We start from the raw sequence: 23,226 nt of genomic DNA, 5'->3' as shown, positions 1-23,226 counted from the left end.
AAAAGATATGCTTAATCAATAATCTACAATAGACTGACGTCAAACACCCTTATGGGAGTCAGAGATAAGAGTTTGTCACGGACAAGACAGGATAAACAGAAGTTGTGGGATAAGTCTTAAGGAAATGAGTGACGTAAGCGAAGCAGGGAACAGACAATGGAATAAGGAAAAATATGGGGATTCAAACTGTATAAATTTCGAGAGTTTGTTGGATTTGGTGTGCATTTTGTCATTACCTTACCTGGTAATGAGACAGGGCACCCACCTATAGGTGTATAAATAAATGGCGGATTCAGATATTTGTCTCGGACTGAAATTATTAAAGTGAGTGAGCTTTTGTTTCTCACAGCATCATGGCATAGAGAGAGAACACAGGGGGCCTTCAGCAAAATAGCTGAGATAGCTGAAACACATAAACTAGGCAAGAAAAGACAATGGTGACACCTTCAACATACTGTCACCTTTGTTAACAGCTAACCCGAGAATGCAACATTTTTTAAAAAAGGGTTTGTGATTTACACATGAAAGAAGTGAAACTATCACTGTATTCTAACAGATGAAAGGCGAAACAGACAATCGATTTTTCAATGTATAATTTCAGTTACATCACACTGTAAACTTTTGCTATAAATTCTGTGTTAGGATTGAGCCCTCCACTCTCACCTCCCAAAGATAGTGCTTCCACCTAAACCTGTTGGACTATAACCTGGTGTTGTGTGAGTTTTAACCTTCCCAAATTCAAATCCGTTTCCTCTTCCCACCCCCTTTTCCGGAGGCGACCAATCAGATCGCACATTCTCTCCCACTCCTCGGCTGCGCGAGGCGGCTTTGCTTCCTAGTGGAGGAGGGCAGCTGAGCGGCGGCCGCTCTGGCGAATGGACGTTGGCCTGGCGCGGTAGTCCCGCCCACGTGCGCGGCTGCACCCCAGCCAACCGTCGCGGCGCGGGACGGCAATGACTCTGTGCGTGTTCGCGGCGTTTCCCTTCCCCCAGTAAACGCAGGAAGCAAGTATCCGGCTATTGCATTTTTTTTTAAAAAAGGGACGTTTTTCTGGAGAAACTCTACGTTCTGTGAGGAGAAAGCTGAGGTAACGCTTTGGGTTCGAGGATCCTTCTGCATAAGCCCGTTTCCCTTCGCCGTCCCAACCAAAGGAACCCGGTTTCCTGATGTGTTTTGTGAGGAAACGGTTTAACACGCGCAACTTTCTCCGAAAATCCGAAAGGACTGCGGACGCTGCAATTCCCAAACTAAAATAGGAATTGCAAAAAACGCCTGTGGGAAGAAATCATGGAAATAGCGTTTCGGGTCGAGAATGCAGAGGCATGTATGGGAACTGTGGACTGGGATATCATAGGTATCGCAGCAACATGACTGAGGGAAGGCATCCCTCCTGGCATCCGAGGATCAGGAAAAATGACGGGAATCCAGCACCACTCTGATCTAAACTCTGTTTTTTATTTCAAAAATATACTTTATTCATAAAATATTTTGATGGTCTGTACAGTTGGTCATGCCATACATACGTGAACATTCCATTTCTTTGCATACAGAGATCAGAATTTATCATTTGTATATACAGGTCTGTACATTTATCAATCATGTATCCAAATATTTAGCTGAGGCGTCAGCAGAATACAAATGACTGCGTGGGCCCCCTGTTCTTCTTAGGCAGGCAGATGTTACACGGTGGTCTTTCCCCACCGCACCTTGGCGTCAGCTGCCCCAAGCTTCAGCGCGTCCCTCAGCACGTAGTCCTGGACCTTAGAATGTGCCAGTCTGCAACACTCAGTCGGGGTCAACTCCTTCAGCTGGAAGATCAATAGGTCTCGGATCGCCCAGAGAGCGAATTGATGATCCTCCAGGCACAGTTGATGTTCATCTCGGTGTGCGTCCAGGGGAACACACCATAGAGCACTGAGTCCCGCATCAGGGCGCTGCTCGGGATGAATCTCGACAAACACCACTGCATTCCTCTCCAGACTTCTTCTGCGTAGGCACATTCCAGAAGGAGGTGTGTGACAGTCTCGTCCCCCCCCCGCAGTCGCTTCGAGGGCAGCGTGCTGAGAGTCCGGGCGTGCATAAAGGATCTCACAGGCAGAGCCCTTCTCACCACCAGCCAAGCCATGATCTAAACTCTGGTTTCCAGCATCTGCAGTCCTCACTTTTGCCTGAGGGAAGGGGAGGACTGGCAGCTCAGTGTTCCTGGATTTCAATGCTGCACCAAGGGAGGTAAGAGAGGAATTCAAGTGGCGTTTTTGATGCGAAGCCTGGGACTAATGAGTCTGAAAGCCGCGTTGGATGGATTCAGAGAGAGGATTTATTGCATTTGGAGAGACGATTAAGGGAGAGTCGATGTGCCTGTGTGTATTGGACATCGTGTCTCACGAAGTTGAGTTCTATTTTTGAAGGCAAAAAAGATAGATGAGGACAGAGTAGTCGACACTGCCTGCATTGAGAAGGTTCTGCCTGGGAGACTGGTGAGTACTCTTAGATTGCATGGGATTCATTGAGAGCTTGCAAACTGCATGCAAAATTGTTTAAAGGTAAGGGACCGAGAGTGGTGATAGAGGAGCATTTTTTTGGACTGGAGACCCGTGTCCAGCAGTGTTCTGCAGGGATTGGTGCAGGATCCACTGTTGTTGGTCATTTATTGATGTAAATGGCAGCTTATAATGGTCAGTTATATAAATCTGCTCCGGTTTCCTCCCAAAGATGTGTAGGCTAGATGAATCGGCCATGCTAAAATTACCCATGGTGTTCAGGGATGTGTAGGTGAGGTGCATAAGTCAGGCGCAATGTACAGTAAAAGAGTAGGGGACTGAGTCTGGGTGGGATACTCTTCAGAGGGTTGGTGTGGACTTGTTAGGCCTGTTCCTACACTAGGGATTCTGTGATTTGAGGCATGAGAGTGTAGTACTGCAAAAGCACAGCATGTCAGGCAGCATCCAAGAAGCATGAGAATCGATGTTTCGGGCATAAGCCCTTCATCAGTCATGAGGCTTGTGGAGAGGGGTGAGAGATAAATAAGAGGGAGTGGTGTGGGGGGTGGTGGTGGAACGTAGCTGGGAATGTGATAGGTAGATGAAGTTGGGGGGAAAGGTGATAGGCCAGAGAGGAGGGTAGAACGGATAGGTGGGAAGGAAGACGGGCAGGTCAAGAGGGCGGTACTGAATTGGAAGCTTTGCACTAGGATAAGTTGGGGGGAGGAGAAATTAGGAAACTGGTGAAATCCATATTGATCCCGTGTGGTTGCAGGGTCCCAAGGCGGAAGATGAGCCGTTTTTCCTCCAGACGTCGGGTAGTTAGGGTTTAGCAAGGGAGGCGGCCGAGGACCTGCATGTTTACAGGTAAATTTCTGTCGGACGTGGAAGGTTTACAGGTAAATTTCTGTTGGCTTTGCAACAAGTGGAAAAACTGTGCTCATGCCTCCCCCGTCAACTCCGTCCAAGGCCCCAAAAGATCTTCCCACATCTGACAGAAATTTACCTGTACTTTCACACACGTCATCTAATGTAACCGTTGTACCCGATGTGGTCTCCTCTACATCGGAGAACAGGAAGCCAACTTGCAGATCACTTCAGAGAACATCTCTGGGACACCCGCACAAACCAAACCCAATGCCCCATGCCCAAACACTTTAACTCCCCCTCCCACTCCACCAAGGACATGCACGTCCTGGGCTTCCTCCATTGCCAAACCCAAACCACCTGACCCCTGGAAGAAGCATGCTTCATCTTCCGCCTTGGGGCCCTGCAACCACATGTGATCCATGTGGATTTCACCACTTTCCTCATTTCCCCTCCCACCACCTTTTCCCAACCCCAAACCTCCAACTTGGCACCGTCCTCTTGACCTGCTCATCTTCCTTCCCGTCTATCTGTGCCACCCTCCTCTCCGACCTATCACCTTTCCTCCATCTTCATCGACCTATCACGCTCCCTTCATCAGCCCCACCCCTCTCCCATATATTTCTCAGCCCCTGGCCCACAAGCCTCATTCCTGGTGATGGACTTATGCCCAAAATGTTGATTCTCCTGCTCCTCGGATGCTGCCTGACCTGCTATGCTTTTTCAGCACATCACTCTTGATTCTGATCTGTAGTCCTCAGGTTTTCCCTATGCTTTGTGGCATGGTTAGTAAGTTTGTAGATGACACCAAAATTGGTGATAGTGGACAGTGAATAAAATGACATCAGGATCTTTAATCAGTTAGTCCAGTGGGCTGAGGAGTGGCAGATGGAGTTTAATTTTGATAATTGAGTGTTTTTTTTGCTAAATAAGCAAGGGAGAATTTACGCAGTGAATGGTAGGGCCCTGGACAGTGGTGTAGAACTGAGAGACAGAGGGGCTCAGGCACATAATTCTTAGAAAGTTGTGTCACAGGTAGTTAAGAAGGTGTTCAGCATGCTTGCCTTCGTTGCTTAAAAACATTGAGTTGGAATGTCATGTTAAGGTTATGCAAGCCGTTGGTGTGGCCATTTTTTGAGTATTGTGTGCAGTCTGGTTGCCCTGCTATAGGGAGGGGTAAATGTAGGGGAATGGGTCTGGGTGGGTTGCTTTTCGGACGGTCGGTGTGGACTTGTTGGGCCGAATGGCCTGTTTTCACACTGTAAGTAATCTAATATAATCAAGTGAATTGTTCTGTTGGATGGAGGGAAGGTCTTTTGAGGAAAATCTGAGGGACTTGAGGCTGTTTTCATTGGAGAGAAGAAGGTTGAGAGGTGACTTAATTGAGACATATAAGATAACCATAGAGTTAGGGTGGACAGTGACAGCCTTTTTCCTTGGATGGTAATGGCTGGCACGAGGGGGCATAGCTTTAAATTGAGGGGTGATCGATATTGGGCAGATGTCAGAGGTTGTTTCTTTGCTCAGAGTAGTTGGGGAGTTGAACACAGTGCCTGTAACAGTAGTAGACTCACCAAAGTTAAGGGCATTTATATGATTGTTGTATAGTCATATGGACAAAAATGCAGTTGTGTTCGTTAGATGTGCTTCAAATGGTTGCACCGACCTGTGAAACACATCGAGGATGGAAGCACCTGTAATGCGCTGTAATGGTCTATGTTCTATGTAAACATAGACAAGACATATACCATTAAAAATTGTGCCTTGGGCAGTGTTTCAGAGCAGAGTAACCTAAGGGTTCAGGTACATAATTCTTTGAAGTTTGCATCACATATAGACAGGGGTGCTTAAAACGCCATTTTAATGTACTTGTCTTCATTGTCAGACAGTTGAGACTAGGGGTTGGAATGTTAGATTGAGCTTGTACAGATCATTGGTGAGACCTCTTCTGGAATACTGTGTCCAGTTCTGGCTGATAAGCACGATATTTTTGAGCTGGAAAGGGTACAGAAGAGGTGTACCAGGATGCTGGGAAAGGATGCTTTGAGTTATAAGGATAAGTTCGGACTTTTTCAATAGAGTGCAAGAGGTTGAGGGGTGACCTTGTTGGGGTTTATAAAGTAATGATGGATAAATGATGGATGGTAGGTGCATTTTCCCCTGAGTAGGGGATTTCAAGACTAGAGGGCATGTATTTAAGGGGAGAGCAAAGATATTGAAAGAAGACACAGCAGCATTTCTTTTATGCAGTGGTTTCCATGTGGAATGAACTTGCAGAGGAAGTGGTGGATGCTGTACAATTACAACATTTAAAAGACTTTAGAGAAATGTTTGGAGGGATATAGGCCAAGCGCAGGCAGCTGGGGCTGGTTATGTTTGGGATTATGGTAAGCAAGAACTAGTTTTGATTGAAGGGACTGTTTCCATGCTAAATGACAATATAACACCTTTAATATTGGAGCAAGTGTTTGTCTCTGGGTAACTATCAACAAGGTTGTAGAACAGTGCCAGCACAACAGATCCTGCCAGGGCTTTGTCATTTTCTCACACCACATTTAAGTTTCTGCAAGAGAATTTATGCTAGAGTCTCATCTATTCACAAGGTTACTGGTAGATATTGGGTCAAAGTGTGCAGATTTATCAGAATTGTAGACAGCAGCTGAAATACAGAAAATTTTGCTTTCCTGTCAAAAGTATCCAATAGGATGGAAATAACAGAAGGACAAAAACAATGTTTAAGTTTAATTAAGGCTCAGAGGCCGCCAGGTATTCCAAGTAGTGGAATATAAGAATCAGTTTATAAAACTGCCCCATTTTTTAAGAAGCGACTATATAGGTTGATACAATGCGAAAGCAAGAACATTCTATGATACAATATGGTTTGTAGGGTGTTTAGAAGAGAATGATGTGTTTGTCTTCGAACATGTTCATAGATTTGAACTCTGTAATCATTAGAGTTCCTGTAAAAGTGTGAAGATTTTAATTTGCTCCACTTGACAAAATTCTTTAGGGACAGACTTAAACGAGAGATTGAAAGAGTGATGGATGGAGTCAGCTCATTGTTAACATATGAGAGAATCATCAATGGACAAGAACATCAAATAAGTGACAGGAATGCAGAAATCAGAGAACTGAATGAACAATACTGATAATAAATGCATTGTTTGCTAAAGAAAAAGACCAAAGTCTGTTGTTATGAAAGGTTCGTATTCCATACTTTGTGGACTTGAGTGAAAAACAATGCAGAAATGCCTGGATTATTTTTGTTTATAAAAAGAAAGATTAGATTTTTTCCACTTGATTGGCTGGGTGCATTTGCAGCAATACTCAAGAACATAGAACATTACAGCGCAGTACAGGCCCTTGGGCCCTTGATGTTGCGCCGTCCTGTCATACTAATCTGAAGCCCATCCATCTACACTATTCCATTTACATCTATATGCCTGTCCAATGAAGACTTAAACTTAAACTTGGCGAATCTACTACCATTGCAGGCAATGCATTCCATATCCTTACTAATCTCTGAGTAAAGAAACTACCTCTGACATCTGTCTTATACCTATCTCCCCTCACTTTAAAGCTGTGTCCCCTTGTGTTTGCCTTCCCCATGCTTGGAAAAAGGCTCTCCCTGTCCACCCTATCTAACCCTCTGATTATCTTGTATGTCTCTATTAAGTCACCTCTCAACCTTCTCTCTAGCGAGAACAGCCTCAAGGCCCTCAGCCTTTCCTCGTAAGACATTCCCTTCGTATCAGGCAACATCCTAGTAAATCTCCTCTGCACCCTTTCCAAAGCTTCAACATCCTTCTTATAATGCGGTGACCAGAACTGTACGCAGTACTCCAAGTGTGGCCACACCAGAGCTTTGTACAGCTGCAGCATAAGCTCCTGGTTCCGGAACTCAATCCCTCTATTAATAAAGGCCAAAACACTGTATGCCTTCTTAACAACCCTGTCAATCCGGATAGCAACTTTCAGGGATCTGTGTACATGGACACCGAGATCCCTCTGCTCATCCGCACTCCCTAGAATCCTACCATTAGCCCAGTACTCTGCATTCTGATTACTCAGTCCAAAGTGTATCACCTCTCACTTGCCCACATTAAATTCCATTTGTCACCTCTCAGCCCAGTTCTGCATCCTATCTATGGCTCTCTGCAACCTACTACATCCTTCATTACTATCCACAACTGCACCTACCTTAGTGTCGTCCGCAAATTTGCTAACCCACCCTTCCATGCCCTCATCCAGGTCTTTTATAAAAATGATGAACAGCAGTAGACCTAACACTGACCCTTGTGGTACGCCGCTAGTAACTGGACACCAAGATGAACATGTTCCATTTACTACAACCCTCTGTTTTCTTTCAGTAAGCCAATTACTTATCCAAACTGCTATGTCTCCCACAATCCCATTTCTCCGCATTTTGTATAATAGCCGACTTAATAGTGGGGAACTTTATCGAATGCCTTGCTCAAATCCATATACACCACATCAACCGGTTTACTCTCATCTACCTGTTTGGTCACTTTATCAAAAAACTCAATAAGATTCATTAGGCACGACCTACCCTTCACAAAACCGTGCTGACTGTCCCTGATCAGATTATTCTTTTCTGGATGGTTATAAATCCTATCTCTTATAACCTTTTCCAACACTTTACCAACAACTGAAGTGAGACTCACTGGTCTGTAATTACCAGCATTGTCTCTACTGCCCTTTTTGAACAGGGGAATCACATTTGCTATCCTCCAGTCCTCAGGCGCTATTCCTGCAGACAATGATGATTTGAAGATCAATGCCAAAGGCTCGGCAACCTTTTCCCTTGCTTCCCAGAGGATCCTAGGATACATCCCATCTGGCCCAGGGGACTTGTCTATCTTCACATTCTGTAACAATTCCAATACCTCTTCCTTGTGAACCTCAATCTCTTCTAGTCTAGATGAATGTATCTCTGTATCTTCCTTGCCAACATTGTCATTTTCTATGTTGAACTCTGTTGAAAAATATTTATTTAATGTTTCCCCTATCTCCTCTGCCTCCACACACAACTTCCCACTACTATCCTTGATTGGCCCTAATTTAACTCTCGTTATTCTTTTATTCCTGACATACCTATGGAAAGCCTTAGGATTAACCCTGATCCTATTGGAAAGCCGTAGGATTAACCCTGATCAACACCATCCAGGATAACACAGGATGTACAGTGGAGAGGCTGTCCAGGTATACCAGGATGTCGCCTGGGCTGGGAATTTTCAGTTATGAAGAGAGCTTGGACAGACCGGGTTGTTTTCCTTAGTGCAGAGGAAATTCAGAGGGCTCATGATTGAGATATATAAAAGTTAAGAAGAAATAGATAGGCTTGACAGGAAGAAACCTTGCCCCTTGATGGAAGGATCAATGAGCAGGGATCTTTATATTTAAGGTGAAGGTGCAGCAGGTTTAGAGGAGATGTAAGAAAAACTTTTTTCACCCAGAGTGCTGGGAATCTGGAACTGGCTTTCAGTAAAAGTGGCAGAGACCGAGTCCCTCATAACAGTTAAGTATTTAGGTATACACTTGTGATGCCAAGGCATACAATGTTATCAGCTAGGTGCTGGAAAAGGAAATTGATATGATAGGCTGAAAGGCCTTTTACTGTGCTGTAGATCTCTTTGACAAAGCAGCTCACTTGATTGACACCCCACTCAACATCCACTCTTATCACCATTGATGCTTTGAAGCAGCAGTGTGTACTATTTACAAAATGCACTGCAGAAATCCTTCAACTCTCCTTCAATAGAAGCTTCCAAACACACGACCACTGCCATCTAGCATTACAAATGCAGCAGATGCGTCGGCACTGCAAGCTACTCCCCATCCTTACTTGGGACTATATCACTGTTCCTTCTTTTTCTCTGGCTAAAATACTGGAACTCTATCCCTAATGGATGCTTCCACTGATTTCCAAGGGACGCTGGGTAGCTGGTTCATTTGTGAAAGATCTTTAACTTATCAGTCAAAAATCACAACTTAGAGCAACTACTGAAGGCAAGATGAACTGGTTTTCTTCAGGTTTAGAACGGTTTTTGACTCCCAAAACCTTCACTGGAGAGCATTCAATTACAGAATTTAGGACTGCCCAGAGAGGTTTCCTGATGTTTGAAAGTATGAGGAGACAGGAAATAGGAGCAGGAGTAGACCATTCCGATCTTTGAGCCTGCTTTGCCATCCGTACAGATCATAGTTGATCATCTAAATCAGTGCTCTGCTCCTGCTTTCTCCCCATATTCTTTGATATGTAGGTATTGTCCACACAAAATTTGTTTGAATCTCTGTCTAGTGGCCAATGCAAATTTCAGACAAAGAACCCACCCATCCTTCTCCCTCCTTGAAGTCCCAAGGACCAAGGTGTCACATGCGAGATGATGGGGAGGCAAAAACCTAGCGACGTTATTGCTCGTGACATCAAGTTTTCTCACTTTTCCTCTCTCTGCGCTATCACTGCTGAGGCCCAATGGTAAAGGGTTGGAGTCTGCGTACATATCTCGCAGACTCTGAGCCTGTTGAACTTGGATCTCCATGGCAACTGATAACCTATCCATGGAGGCAAATGTGGCCCGATAGCATTTCTGTAATCCTGCAAACCTCCACACTATGGTAGAAATTGCCCCCCTCAACCTACACCCAAGCCATGGCACATCTCTCTGCTGCATTTGTACCTTTTTGTGCATGTTTAATTGCTGATACTAGACTCCTCTTCTCCTTGGTGCTGTACTGGTGCTTTGTCTCTCGCAGTTCTGAGTGCCTGCCATATTTCCTCCTTGGCCAGCTGCACAGATGTTGCAGTGATGTACTGACCAGTTGGTGCTTGTGCCACTAATGTTACCTTCCCACTGAGGTGTCAGTATGTGACCTGGCAGGGCATGAAAGGGGAAGCATTGCTGGTACATCCTACGAGGACACTACTCCCTTGAAGGTGCGGGAGCAAATGTCTTGCGGAACAGCCCGCTTGATAACTGATACTCTGGAGATACCACTGTTACCTGCAAGAGGTGGACCTGACTGAGTCCATTGGTTATGCAGAGAGCATGCAAGGTTAGTAGTCTGAGTGCTGGAGTGGGTGAAAGTAAGTGAGGCAACATGTTGTGTGCAGTCATGGTAAAAAGCGGTGCACGGGTGAAGCCTTGGTGGGAGATGGGTGTCGCAGCAACATTAAAGTGAGAGTCTAGCCGGAGATTCAAGCTCAATATGAGGGCAACATAGGCAGTTTTGTGACAGTAGGATGAGAAAACTTGCTAGGTCTTGCAGAGCACAACCTTCCACTAAATTCAACTTTATCTTTTCACTTCACCCCTCCATATATTCTTCATAATTCATTACAGAAAATCATTGAGCTTGTAGAGAAAGGAAACTGAGCAGACAATTCCAAACTTCTCCTTAAACTGGTGATGGAGAAAGGCTCTCAGCTTCGTAAGGTGATGTGGGAATCCTTTGTGTAAATGCACCACAGGATCCCAAAGCTGGGCAAGATACTGAAAGAACTTGGTGCACTAAGATCAAAGTGACGTCAATGTCAGATTCAAACACTGCAAGTTTAAATATAACATTACATGAATGCATATATTTGAGTGCATTGTTTCGTTTTAGTTAGTTGATATAAAGCTAATGCTTACAATGGCATGGGACCTCAGACCCGGGGCATGTGCCTCTTGCTTGATATGGGACCTCAGGCTGATGTTCTTACACTTGCAAGAAGTGTGTCCAGCTGCAACTCTTGTTCGACCTTATGACGGCTCTGGAGCTGCGGATGGATTCACTGTGGAGCATCTACAATGCGAAGGACGTTGTGGATAGCACGTTTAGTGAACTGGTCACACTGCAGGTTAGAATTGCTGAGGGAGATAGTGAATGGGTGACCAAAAGGCAGAAAAAGAGTAGGAAGGCAGAGCAGGTGTCCCCTGCGGTCATCTCCCTCCAGAACAGGTATAACATTTTGGATACTGTTGGGGGAGATGGCTCACCAGGGTAGGGCAGCAGTTGCCAGTATCATGGCACCATGGCGGGCACTGTTGTTCAGAAGGGCGTGAAAAAGACTCATACGGCCGGCTGCAGAGCATTCGAAAAGGGAAGGGTGAACAGTCTTGGTGGACATAGACATCGATTATCTAAGTTAAAAAACGAGATGAGGTCCTGAAAGTAGAATTCAGTGATCTAGGAGAGAAGTTAAAAAGATTGACCTCAAAGGTAGTGATCTCAGGATTACTACCAGTGCCACATGCTAGTCAGTGTAGAAATGAAAGAATAGGCAGGATGAACACGTGGCTTGAGGAATGGTGTAGGAGGGAGGGGTTCAGATTTGTTGGACATTGGGATTGGTTCTGCGGAAGGTGGGACTACTACAAATTGAATGGTCTACACCTGAAGCAGACTGGAACTAATGTCCTTGCCGGAGTTTTTGCTACTGCTGTTGGGGAGATTTTAAACTAATGTTCTAGGTGGCTGGGAACAAGGAGACAAGACAAGTGGACAGCGAGGTGGAAACTGGAGACTATAAGAATCATGAAGTTAGGGGAAGAGTAGGCAGAGAGCAGGTGAATGCAAAAGAACTGGTAGCCTGCATATTCTTCAGTGCAAGGAGTATAGTAGGTAAGGCTTTGATTGGTGCCTGGGAGTATGAAGTTATTGTAATCACAGAGACTTGATTGAAGGAAGGGCAGGATTGGCAGCTAAACGTTCCAGTATATAGACGCTTCAAACAGGATAGGGAGGGAAGTAAAAGGGGGGAGGAGTTGCATTGCTGGTCACTATGGAGGGCTTGAGTAGTGAGCCATTATGGGTGGATCTGAGAAATATGGGTGCAGTTACATTGTTGGGGCTGTATTACATGTCTCCCAACAGTGAGTGTGATGTAGAAGAGCAAATATGGAAGCAGATTATGGAAAGCTGTAGAGGCAATAGGGTGGTGCTGATGGGAGTGTTTAATTTTCTCAGCATTTACTGGGATACGCTTAGTGTCAGAGGTCTGGATGGGGCGGAATTTGTAAGAAGCGTCCAGGAGAGTTTTCTAGAACAGTATGTCAGTAGTCCAACAAGGGAAGGGGCCATGTTGGACCTGATACTGGGGAATGAGCCAGGCCAAGTGGGAGAAGTTGTGATGGGGGATTTGTTTGGGAACAGTGACCACAATTCTGTAAGTTTTAGAATACTCGTAGACAAAGATGAGAGTGGTCCTCAGGGAAGAGTACTAAACTGGGCCAAGGCCAATTATATCAAAATTAGGCAGGAGCTGGGAAATGTGGATTGGACACAGCTATTTGAAGGGAAGTCCACATTTGAGATGTGAGAGGCTTTCAAAGATAGATGAAAGATAGTGCAGGATAGTCATGTCGCATTGAAAGCAAAGGATAGGAAAGGCAAGATTTGTGAACCGTGATGACAGGAGAAATTGTACGACTAGTCAAGAGGAAAAAGGAAGCGTACAATAAGGTCCAGGCAACTAAGAATAGAATGGGCCCTGGAGGAATATCGAGAGAGTAGGACCAGTCTTAAACGAGGAATCAAGCGGGCTAAAAAGGGTCATGAAATAGCTTTAGCTTGCAGAATTAAGGAGAACCCCATAGCCTTTTATTCTTGTATAAGAATCAAGCAGGCAACTGGAGAAAGGATTGGTCCACTAAAAGATAAGGAAGGAAGGTTGTGTGTCGAACCTGAGAAAATGGGGGAGATTCTGAATGATTACTTTGCATCAGTGTTCACTGAGGAGAGGAACAGGATGAATGTTCAGATTAGAGATAGAAGATTGATTACCTTGGATCACGTGGACATAAGTAGGGAAGGTGTGTTGGGTAGGCTACAGGTTATTAAGGTGAACAAATCCCCAGGACCGGATGGGATCTATCCCAGGTTGCTGAGGGAGGCGAGAGAGAAATAGCTGGGACCCTTAAAGATATATTTAAGGATATTTTTGTAGCATCCTTAAATACAGGTGAGGTGCCGGAGGACTGGAAGGATGCTCATGTTGTCCCCTCTACAAGAAGGGTAGTAGGGATATTCTGGGTAACTACAGATCAGTGAGCCTGACATCAGTGGCGGGAAAGGAGAAGGTACTGCGGGATAAAATCTATTTATATTTGGGAAAAAATGGGCTTTGTTTCAGGGGGGCGCGGGGGCGTGCATCGTGCCTTAGCAACTTTATAGAGTTCTTTGAGGAAGTAACCAAGTTGATAGATGAAGGACGGACTGTAGATGTCATATATATGGACTTTAGTCAGGCGTTTGATAAGGTTCCTCATAGTAAACTCATGGAGAAAGTGGAGTTAGGTGAATAATGAACTGGTTGAGCAACAGGAGACAGAATAGTAGTTGAAGGGAGTTTCTCGAAATGGAGAGATGTGACCAGTGGTGTTCCACAGGTATCAGTGCTGGGGCCACTGTTGTTTGTGGTGTGTGTGTGTGTGTGTGTGTGTGTGTGAAGATGTATATAATGATGTGGAAGAGGGCACTGTTGGTATGATCAGCAAGTCTGCAGTTGACACTAAGATTGGTGGAGTAGCAGAAAGCATAGGGGACTGTTAAAGAATACAGGAGAATATAGATAGACTGGAGAGTTGGGCGGAGAAGTGGCGCAAATGGCATTCAATCAAGGCAAATGTGAGCTAATGCATTTCTAAAGCGAATTATACAGTAAATGGAAGAGCCTTGAGAAAAGTTGATGGGCAGAGAGATCCGGGAGTGCAGGTCCATTGTACCCTGAAGGTTGCTGCACAGGTGGATAGAGTGGTCAAGAAGGCGAATGTACTAAGGAAGTAGAATCCCTGGTCAACTGGTTTTCAATCGAACTGATGTCTTCTCCTGTTGGCCTATGTTGCATGAATGATTTAAAACAAAGGGAGTGCTAAAGCACACAATTCTATTTCTATTTCGTTCAGTCAGTGGAACATGTTTAAATCCAGATCAGCTCAAGATTGTCTCATTGAACTAGCATGAGATATCTGTTCTGATTTTGATTAGTTTAGATTACCTACAGTGTGGAAATAGGCTCTTTAGCCCAACAAGTCCACACCGACCCTCCGAAGAGTAACCCACCCAGACCCATTCCCCTACATTAACCCTGTAACTATGGGCAATTTAGCATAGCCAATCCACCTAACCTGCACATTTTTGGATTGTGGGAAGAAACCGGAGTACCCGGAGGAAACCCATGCAGACATGGGGAGAATGTGCAAACTCCACACATACAGTTGCCCGAGGCAGGAATTGAACCCGGGTACGTGGTGCTGAGAGGTAGCAGTGCTTACCACTGAGCCCACGGTGTGTCAGGTCTCCCAATTGCGCACCTCTCAGTCTGAAGCCTTCACTCAAAATCTTTTTCTCCATTTTGTGTTTAATGCTTTTACATTTCATTCGTTTTCTTTTAGTTCTCCCTTATTTAGCCCATACATTTCCAACAAAGAAAATCTGTGTATATCTTTATGTCTGTTTGAAAGGGCTTAACGATTTGAATGTAAGCATAAGAGTTCAAGGGAGCTACCTTTTGAGTCTGCGCACTCTCCTCTCACTCGATAATCCTCCGCTATTCCAAACTTCACTTTGACCTACTCCATGTCCGTACATATTCCCCTGATGTTTAATCCATAGCTGAGTAATCCTATGTACTTGTCACTCCACATTCATCTATTACACCTATTGCCCAGTGCTGCTAATTCTGCTGCCACTTCATACTCTCCTGGAACCAGCAGCTCAGTTCTTACTCCAGACTTCCCTACCACTTGCAGTTCTGTTGTAACTGTACATACTCCTAGCACTCCTGGCACCACCATTAATCTGAGGACCTCATGACTTCAGCCCCTCTGTCACTTGCTGCTCAATTGTGGATCTTGGCTTCAAATCACTCTCAACTCCGCTACCTCTCAGCTCCATTGTCAAACCCGTTTTCTCGAAATCTCTCCCCGAGCACTGAAACCCACCACTTTTTTCAGTATTATGAACTATGTTAAATATTCTATACAGACTATTTTCTAATTCTCTCTGTCTCACACAGGCACACACACACGTACCTGGAATGAATCAGTTTTGCAACAAAAAATTGTTAGAAATTTAGAAGCAATGTTTGTCTTTTCGTGATTGATGTAGGATGTTTCAATCTCACATTATGGAATATAAAAGAAAGATCAGTCTCTATTCTGTGGTGATCTCATGAATGTAGCTTCATGCACTGAGCTTACACATATGTATCTTTTGGTATGAGGAATGATGATGTGGATGTGCTGCTATTGGACTAGGATGAACAAAGTCAGAAGTCATACGACATCAGGTTAAAGTCAACAGGGTTATTTGAAATCACAAGCTTTTGGAGAGCTGGTCATTAGACAGATTAAGGCATTGTAGGAGCAGCATTCCAAAAGGTTATGATTTCAGATAAACTGATTGGTGTCATGCAACATCCAGTTTGAGGAATGTGTTTTCGCTGGCCTTTGCATTTCATGTTTTGAGATAGTTCAGACTCTTTCTTTTTGTAATTCAAATGCAATCATTTCCATAGAAGAGCATATGTGAAAATCTCAACAGATTTTGAATCAAACTGATGTCTTCTCCTATTAGCCAATGCCTAGTGTTTTGTTTTTTTTCCTTGCTTTTAGCCAACACAACAACAATTTTCATCTTGTCTCAGAATAAAGCACTGGCTCAGACCACAGTAGAATCTATGCAAACACTTGCATTTAAAAAGCTGAAACTGACCCTGATTGTGCGGTCCTGTCTCAGGCCATTGATGGCTGAGCGACAGTAAAATAGCTTGATTTAGAAAGATGATTCGTTGGTTACGAAGGTCTGCAATGACTATGATGTGTACTGCACAAATGCCAGAAGTTGAGGCAATTCCTGATTTCTAACTGGTGGTTGATTCAGTGAGCAGACATGCTTTATGTTGTTGCTCTGACATAAAAGGAACAAGCTGCTCAGTTAAACGACAGAAGGAGATTCAAAACACACTATATCAATAATGTAAGGACTCAGTTCATAATTTTGTCACGACTGGAGAATCTAAAATCGATCCTTTTGGATCAGGAGGGATTTTACAGTCTCTGTTCAATCAGTAAGTAGAGATCACTCGATGTGGCTGATCTGCGTGATTTTTACTGTAATTCAGCTAATAAGGCTAAATAATGAAATATAAATACAACAAACATTTTATTCATCAGTACGTATGTCAGATGATCAATTGGTCCAAAATGTAAAAAACACACAATAAGTACAAGAAACATAATACAGGGGCATACACATCACATTATTTATGTCATAAATCCCCTGAAATAATAATGCTACTTGCCTTTAAAACTTCTCCGCAGAGTGGACTCTTAACTGACTACATTGAGATGGTGATAATACAGTAAACATCCGTCATTTCGGGGGTAAGGTTTTTCCCAGTTTCGCAAGAGTGCTGGCTCATAAGATGTCTGGTAAAACAAAGCATGCTGTACCTGTATAATGTATAAGCTAACAAAAAAAAGCAATTTTTTCAACTGTCATTTTGTTTAGAAATGAGAAAACACAAGTTGAATTTAGATTCATAATCATTACGTGCTTAAATCCAATTGAGTATGTCTTGTCAAAGGAAGATTTCTGGTTTGGGAAAAGGGAAATTCGTTTAACTGCAATGGTTAGCATTATTCACAGTCTTGAGGGCTCACATTCTTAAACTTTAAACCCTTAAAGCTAAAGTATTGTGAGACATTAGTCCTAGAGTGCAGGCACACAGCAGTAAGTGGCAAGGCTTCACCAACAATGGGCAGGACATGGGAAGAGTGCTGCCAGTGTCACCAGGCATTTCTTTTAATCCATTTCACATCCGAGACACCTCTCCGGAAAGAATGTTTGGGAAATAGTTAATAGATCTGACTTCTCCACCTAAAGTTACTATAACATAAAGCCTGTTGAATGAGGAGTAATGCGAGAACCCCCTGGGAGTGCAGAATTTAACAAACAGTGAAAGCTCACAGGCAGCAATTTTGATTTTTGCGGGACTCAGAGCCACAATATGGTGGCACAGTGGTTAGCACTGCTGCCTCACAGCGCCTGAGACCCGGGTTCAATTCCCGACTCAGGCGACTGACTGTGTGGAGTTTGCACGTTCTCCCCGTGTCTGCGTGGGTTTCCTCCGGGTGCTCCGGTTTCCTCCCACAGTCCAAAGATGTGCAGGGTCAGGTGAATTGGCCATACTAAATTGCCCGTAGTGTTAGGTAAGGGGTAAATGTAGGAGTATGGGTGGGTTTCGCTTCGGCGGGGCGGTGTGGACTTGTTGGGCCGAAGGGCCTGTTTCCACACTGTAATCTAATCTAATCAAAAAAAAAGATGGGACTGGAGCTTCCTAGAGGCAGCAGTCTATTTACTGTCCGTCACTAAACATACTCGAACAGAGTGAGTTTCGTTGTCAACAATGGAGAAATCTATTCCATTCATTTCCCAAACTTGTATTTTCCGTATTATTGTGCATTCTAATCTCTGTAACGGCAAAAAATGACGTTGCCAGAAGGGAGGCTTGATTCATGTTGTTTCTCATTCAATTTGTTTAGACTGGGTTACAATGAACTAAGAGATTCAGGAGTGAAAGTGCTTTCTGTGTCTCTGAGAAATCCAGACTGTAAGATACAGAAACTGCACTAAGTACCTGACTGTAACTGTTTTTATAATAACTGAATGTTTGACACTGCGTATTATTACTGATATCAAGCACAGTGCTATTACTATTCACTGGGGTTTGTTCTGACTTCTGCTTTTATTTTCTGTTTCTCTTTTATCTTTATATCTGATCCTCAGACTCTATAACAATGGTATCACAGATGCTTGTGCTGAGGATCTCACCTTGGCTCTCAGTGCTGATTGCTGATGTATCTGAATGCGGGTAATGATAAACTGAGAGATCCAGGAATGAAGCTACAGTTGCCGGTTTGGAAAAATCAGGGTTGCACAATATAGACACGAGTAAGTACCAGACTCTCTGAAAATGTTTATAATAACTGTTCTTCAAAATGGCTGAACATTAGTCATGCCAGTAAATGTTTAAAAAACACATTCCAGTATGAGCATCAGTATAGGGTTGCTATTACAACTGTATTTAATTTGTATCAGTAATAGTGTTATTATAGTTATGACACTGGGTAAACCTTCCTGCTTATCTTAAGACCAGATAGATACAGAAAGATAGATACAGAAAATCTGTAAAAATCAAGTTGCCAAGGACTATTTAAAGTAAAGATTAACCACTTTATTTCCTAAAGTAGAACAGAGAATAACTAACAAACCACGGTTTACAATTTGTTTCTCAAACTTATCGTTTAGCTTCCCTTCTACAATACTAGTCCGATAAAACTCCCAATTAAAATTTAGAAAACCACATCTCTTATCTCAAAACCAGGCAGCTGTAGATTCTTATCTTTGGATCTCCTTGTGTTTTCTTTTCTCTTTGCTCAGAATTTATGCGTCACAGGTTACTGATCAAAAAGATACTTTTAAGAGAGAGCTATTTTAAAGCAATTTGTTTACATGCTGGGCTGTGGCAGTTCTCCTAGCAACTCTTCAATTTTCCCTCTGTATTATAACCCAGAGTATCGGGTTGTGTCATTGGCTTTTAAGATTGTCAATATACTCAATTCAAACTTGATTAGAAATTGGTATTTTTATTGTCGTATAATTTAAATTGATTGACCGGAATCGATTTCGTTTTTGTCTCCAGGCAACAAACTACTTGAGTTGTTCAACGCAGTGTTACATACATCGCTGCCTTATTGAGAACACTTAGTGCTGTCTGGTGGTTCTGCTGCTTTTAACTCTCTTAAAAGTATACCCACATCTTCATAACACCTCCTCCCCTTAAGAAAAAATGAGCCATCATAATGAAAAGATGGCTTCATTTTTTTCTCTACTTTTTTAAACATGCTACCAGAACATACAGATAACTTTAATATAAGTTCACCTTAACGCCTTCCCATTTACCCCTGTATATATACACCAAACGTTAAATAGAGGCAAATCTCATCCAAACTCTGTTAGTTAAATCCGCAATAACGCATCTGTGATTACATTCATAATGTAATCACAATGTGCATGATTTTTAAATTATTAGTCTGTAACATAAGACTCCAACGAAATAATCTCTCATGTAAAATGTTCTCATCTTTAAAATGTTGTAAACATGTAAGTGCATTGTGGTCGGTGTACACAATGATCTCTGGCACATTGCTGTTGACATACACATCAAAATATCTCTCCACCCTTCAGGCACTCTGCCTGTATTCCTGATGAAGGGCTTTTGCCCGAAACATTGATTTTCCTGCTCCTCGGATGCTGCCTGAACTGCTGTGCTTTTCCAGCACCACTCTACTTCAGAATACACATCAAAATATTGCAAGACCTGTACCGTACTCAAAATTTCATTTTCGATTGTAGAATATTCCCTCTGGTGGATGTTGATCTTCTTCGAAAAGTAACCAAGTTCAATCCCGTTCTCATTTTCCTGAGCAGTACTACTCCAACACCAATGTCACTAGCATTTAAAAGGTTTTGAAATGTTTGGTGTTGCTAAATCTGGTTTGATGTTTAATATAGATTTCTAATGGTCGCATGGCTCTCACCACCGAAACTTTATGTTGTTCTTAAGCAAATTGGTTAATGTTGCCACTACACTTCTGAAGTTTGGAACAAATTTCCAATAGAATCCGCTGAGTCTGAAGCACCTTTTTTTTAGTGCTTGGTCATGGAAATGGAAATTCCTCGATGGCCTTCGTCTTTGCGTTCCGTAGGGTCAACCTTCCATAGAACATAGAACATAGAAGAATACAGCGCAGTACAGGCCCTTCGGCCCTCGATGTTGCGCCGATCCAGGCCACCCAACCTACACTAGCCCACTATCCTCCATATGCCTATCCAATGCCCGCTTAAATGCCCATAATGAGGGAGAGTCCACCACTGCTACTGGCAGGGCATTCCATGAACTCACGACTCTCTGAGTAAAGAACCTACCCCTAACATCTGTCCTACACCTACCCCCCCTTAATTTAAAGCTATGCCCCCTTGTAACTTTTCATGCGGGTTATGATTGAATGTGTAGGCCCCCTCTGGAAAACTAAAATTTGGAACCAGTACTTGCTAACCATAATGGATGTGTCTACCAGATTTCTGGAGGCAATTCCATTACAGAATATAAATGCGAAAAAGGTGGTAGAGGAGTTAGTATCTTTTTTCATGTGGTGTGGGCTACCCAGAGAGATTAGGCCAGACCAAGGGTCAAATCTTATGCTTGGCTGTTTAATGAAATCATGCTTAGCTTAGGCATGTCGCACTTTTAATCGCGTGCGTACAATCCTGAATCCCAGGGAGCTTTGGAAAGATGGCATCAGACCCTGAGGATTACTCAAATGATTGGGATAAAGGTATCCCATTCGTATTGTTTGCCATTAGAGATGCCCCAAATGAATTGACTCAGTTTGCTCCCTTTGAGTTAATATTTGGACATGAAGTGCGAGGTCCTTTGAAATTATTTAAAGAAAACATTACAGGACCGAAATTGGAGATCTTACACTTGGATTATGTATCTGAGGTGAGGGAGACATTAAATCAGGTAAGAGAGTGAACTAAACTGCAGCAGAAGAGGGTGCAGCATAGAATGAAGCAGGTGGCAAATAAAATTTTGAAAACTCAGACATTTTCCCATGGAGATGATATGTTAGTTGTGTACCAGCAGTAGATAAAGATGCCGGAGAGGAAAAATCTATATTGGGTATGTCGTAAAAGACGTTGAAACTTTAGGGTAATAGACAGGAAACTGGAGAAGCAGGTTTTAGTTACTGCCACACAGAGAGGAATCAAATCCAGATGTCATGGAGTTTGATGTGTCTCAAAATATGTTAAATAATGAGCAAGTCTTTGAGGAGTGGCATTGATTAGTGAACTGTCTATCTCAGGAGCAAAGAGCCCAGTTTGTTGCAGCAGTATGAGGACGTATGCAGGAATGGGGAGGACTAATATTGTTGGGCATGAGGTGAAAGAAGGGAATGTTGTTCCAATAAAACAACACCAATTCAGACTTAATCCTTTCAAAGCCACACAGGTCTAGGAGCAAGTGAACAAAGATGTCATCAAACCCGAATCAGAGGGATTAAAGATAGCCGCTCGTCTTAGTTTGCAAACCTGACTGGACTCAATGATTTTGTGTGGACTATCAGAAAATCTATGCTGTAACAAAATTGGACTCATACCCAATACCACAATTGGAGGGCTGTAACGAGAACATTGAACAAGCCAGTTACATCACAACATTTGACTTACTGCATGGAAATTGGCAGGTACCTTTATTAGAAAGAGCAAAAGAAGTTTCCATGTTTGTCACCTCAAATGGGCTATATCAATTCAAAGCGATGCCTTTTGGAATGAAGAACACACCAGCCACATTCCAAAGTCTCATGAACAGAGTTGTGGCTGGATGAAAGTAAACTGTGCTGTTTAGCTGGATGATGTAGCGATCGTTAGTGAGTCATGGAAAGATCGCGTAGTACAACAAGCAGAGCTTTTTGAACGATTACGAGAAGCAAAACAGGTAATAAACTTAAAGAAAACAGAATTCGCGAAGGCAGAGGTGACATTCTTGGGACATAACATGGGTCATGGAAGGCTGACCCCAAGGAATATGAAGATGAAAGCCATTGAGGAATTTCCACAACCATCCTCAAAGAAAAAGGTGCTTCGATTTTTGGGGCAAAGCGGATTTTACCGGATGTGTGTTCCAATCTACAGCAGCATGGTGGCACCGCTAACAGATTTACTAATGAACACAAATTTTTGGTGGCGGGAACAATGCCAGGAGGCATTTGACAATTTAAAAGTAGTATTAACCACGGCACCAGTTTTAGCTACACCAAATTTTTTAAAACCCTTCAAAGTTGCATTTGATGCTAGCGATATAAGAGTTGGAGCTGTACTGCTACAGGAAGTCGATGATGGAATTGAATGGCCAGTTAGATACTTTTCAAAGAAATTTGACATTCACAGAGAAAATAATGTACCACTGAAAGAGGATTATTGAGTTTGGTACTGGCCTTACAACATTTTAATGTTTATGTGATGAACAATGTGTCGGAGCCAGATGTGTACATGGATCACAATCCTCTAACATTCTTGGAATGATTTAAAGTCAAAACTGTGAGACTGTTTCATTGGAGTCTTATATTACAGACTTTTAATTTACATATTGTAAATGTTGTAGATCATAACAATGTGATAGCAGATGCGTTATCGCAGATTTAAAGGAAAAAGTATAGGTCAAATTGGACAGATTGCAGCATGTATGTGTGCAGAAATTTTTATGAACTTAGAATAATGACCCATGTACTTCCGTGAATTGAGGAGAAATCATTGAGTCTTCACGATGACTCTCAAGGGGACATCCATCACACTGATCCAACAGTGAGTGGATCCAGAGTGTAAGGCAGACTCCCTGAATCTGCTTGAAACCAGTGAAAGTCATTAGAGAGCGAACATCAAGGAACAGCATGTCCCCCCCCCCCAGTCACAAGGACTATCTCAGAGAACTCTTGGAAATGGGACCAGCCAACTGCTTTCCCAGTCTTCCCCTCCATCCATCACATCCATGTTTATTCTGTCTTTGCCTATCTAGCGATGTATGCAAGAGGTGTTTAAAACAGAGTTAGAATATTAAACAGTAGAGCGATATGTTGAAGGTGGGCAGTACGGTGGCACAGTGGTTAGCACTGCGGCCTCGCAGCGCCAGAGACCTGGGTTCAATTCCCGCCTCAGGCGACTGACTGTGTGGAGTTTGCACGTTCTCCCCGTGTCTGCGTGGGTTTCCTCCGGGTGCTCCGGTTTCCTCCCACAGTCCAAAGATGTG

General features: G+C 43.2%; 1 long non-coding RNA gene across 3 annotated transcripts in view; it reads left to right on the top strand.

The window, feature by feature from the left end:
* The first annotated feature begins 2,167 nt into the window (after positions 1 to 2,167).
* LOC122543204 overlaps positions 2,168 to 23,226 on the top strand; it is a 40,327-nt gene continuing 19,268 nt past the window's right edge. Inside the window, exons 1-2 of one of the 3 annotated variants that reach the window (XR_006309953.1) lie at positions 2,168 to 2,477; positions 18,144 to 18,308. This is a non-coding gene — a long non-coding RNA (uncharacterized LOC122543204). Of the gene's footprint in view, positions 2,478 to 6,473; positions 6,550 to 14,585; positions 16,739 to 18,143; positions 18,309 to 23,226 lie in introns of those variants that run through there. The other 2 variants (XR_006309954.1, XR_006309955.1) reach the window with 2 other exon arrangements.

This window comes from Chiloscyllium plagiosum, chromosome 42 (assembly GCF_004010195.1).
Source record: "Chiloscyllium plagiosum isolate BGI_BamShark_2017 chromosome 42, ASM401019v2, whole genome shotgun sequence".
NCBI lineage: Eukaryota > Metazoa > Chordata > Chondrichthyes > Orectolobiformes > Hemiscylliidae > Chiloscyllium > Chiloscyllium plagiosum.
This window is presented reverse-complemented; position numbering and strand designations above follow the sequence as displayed.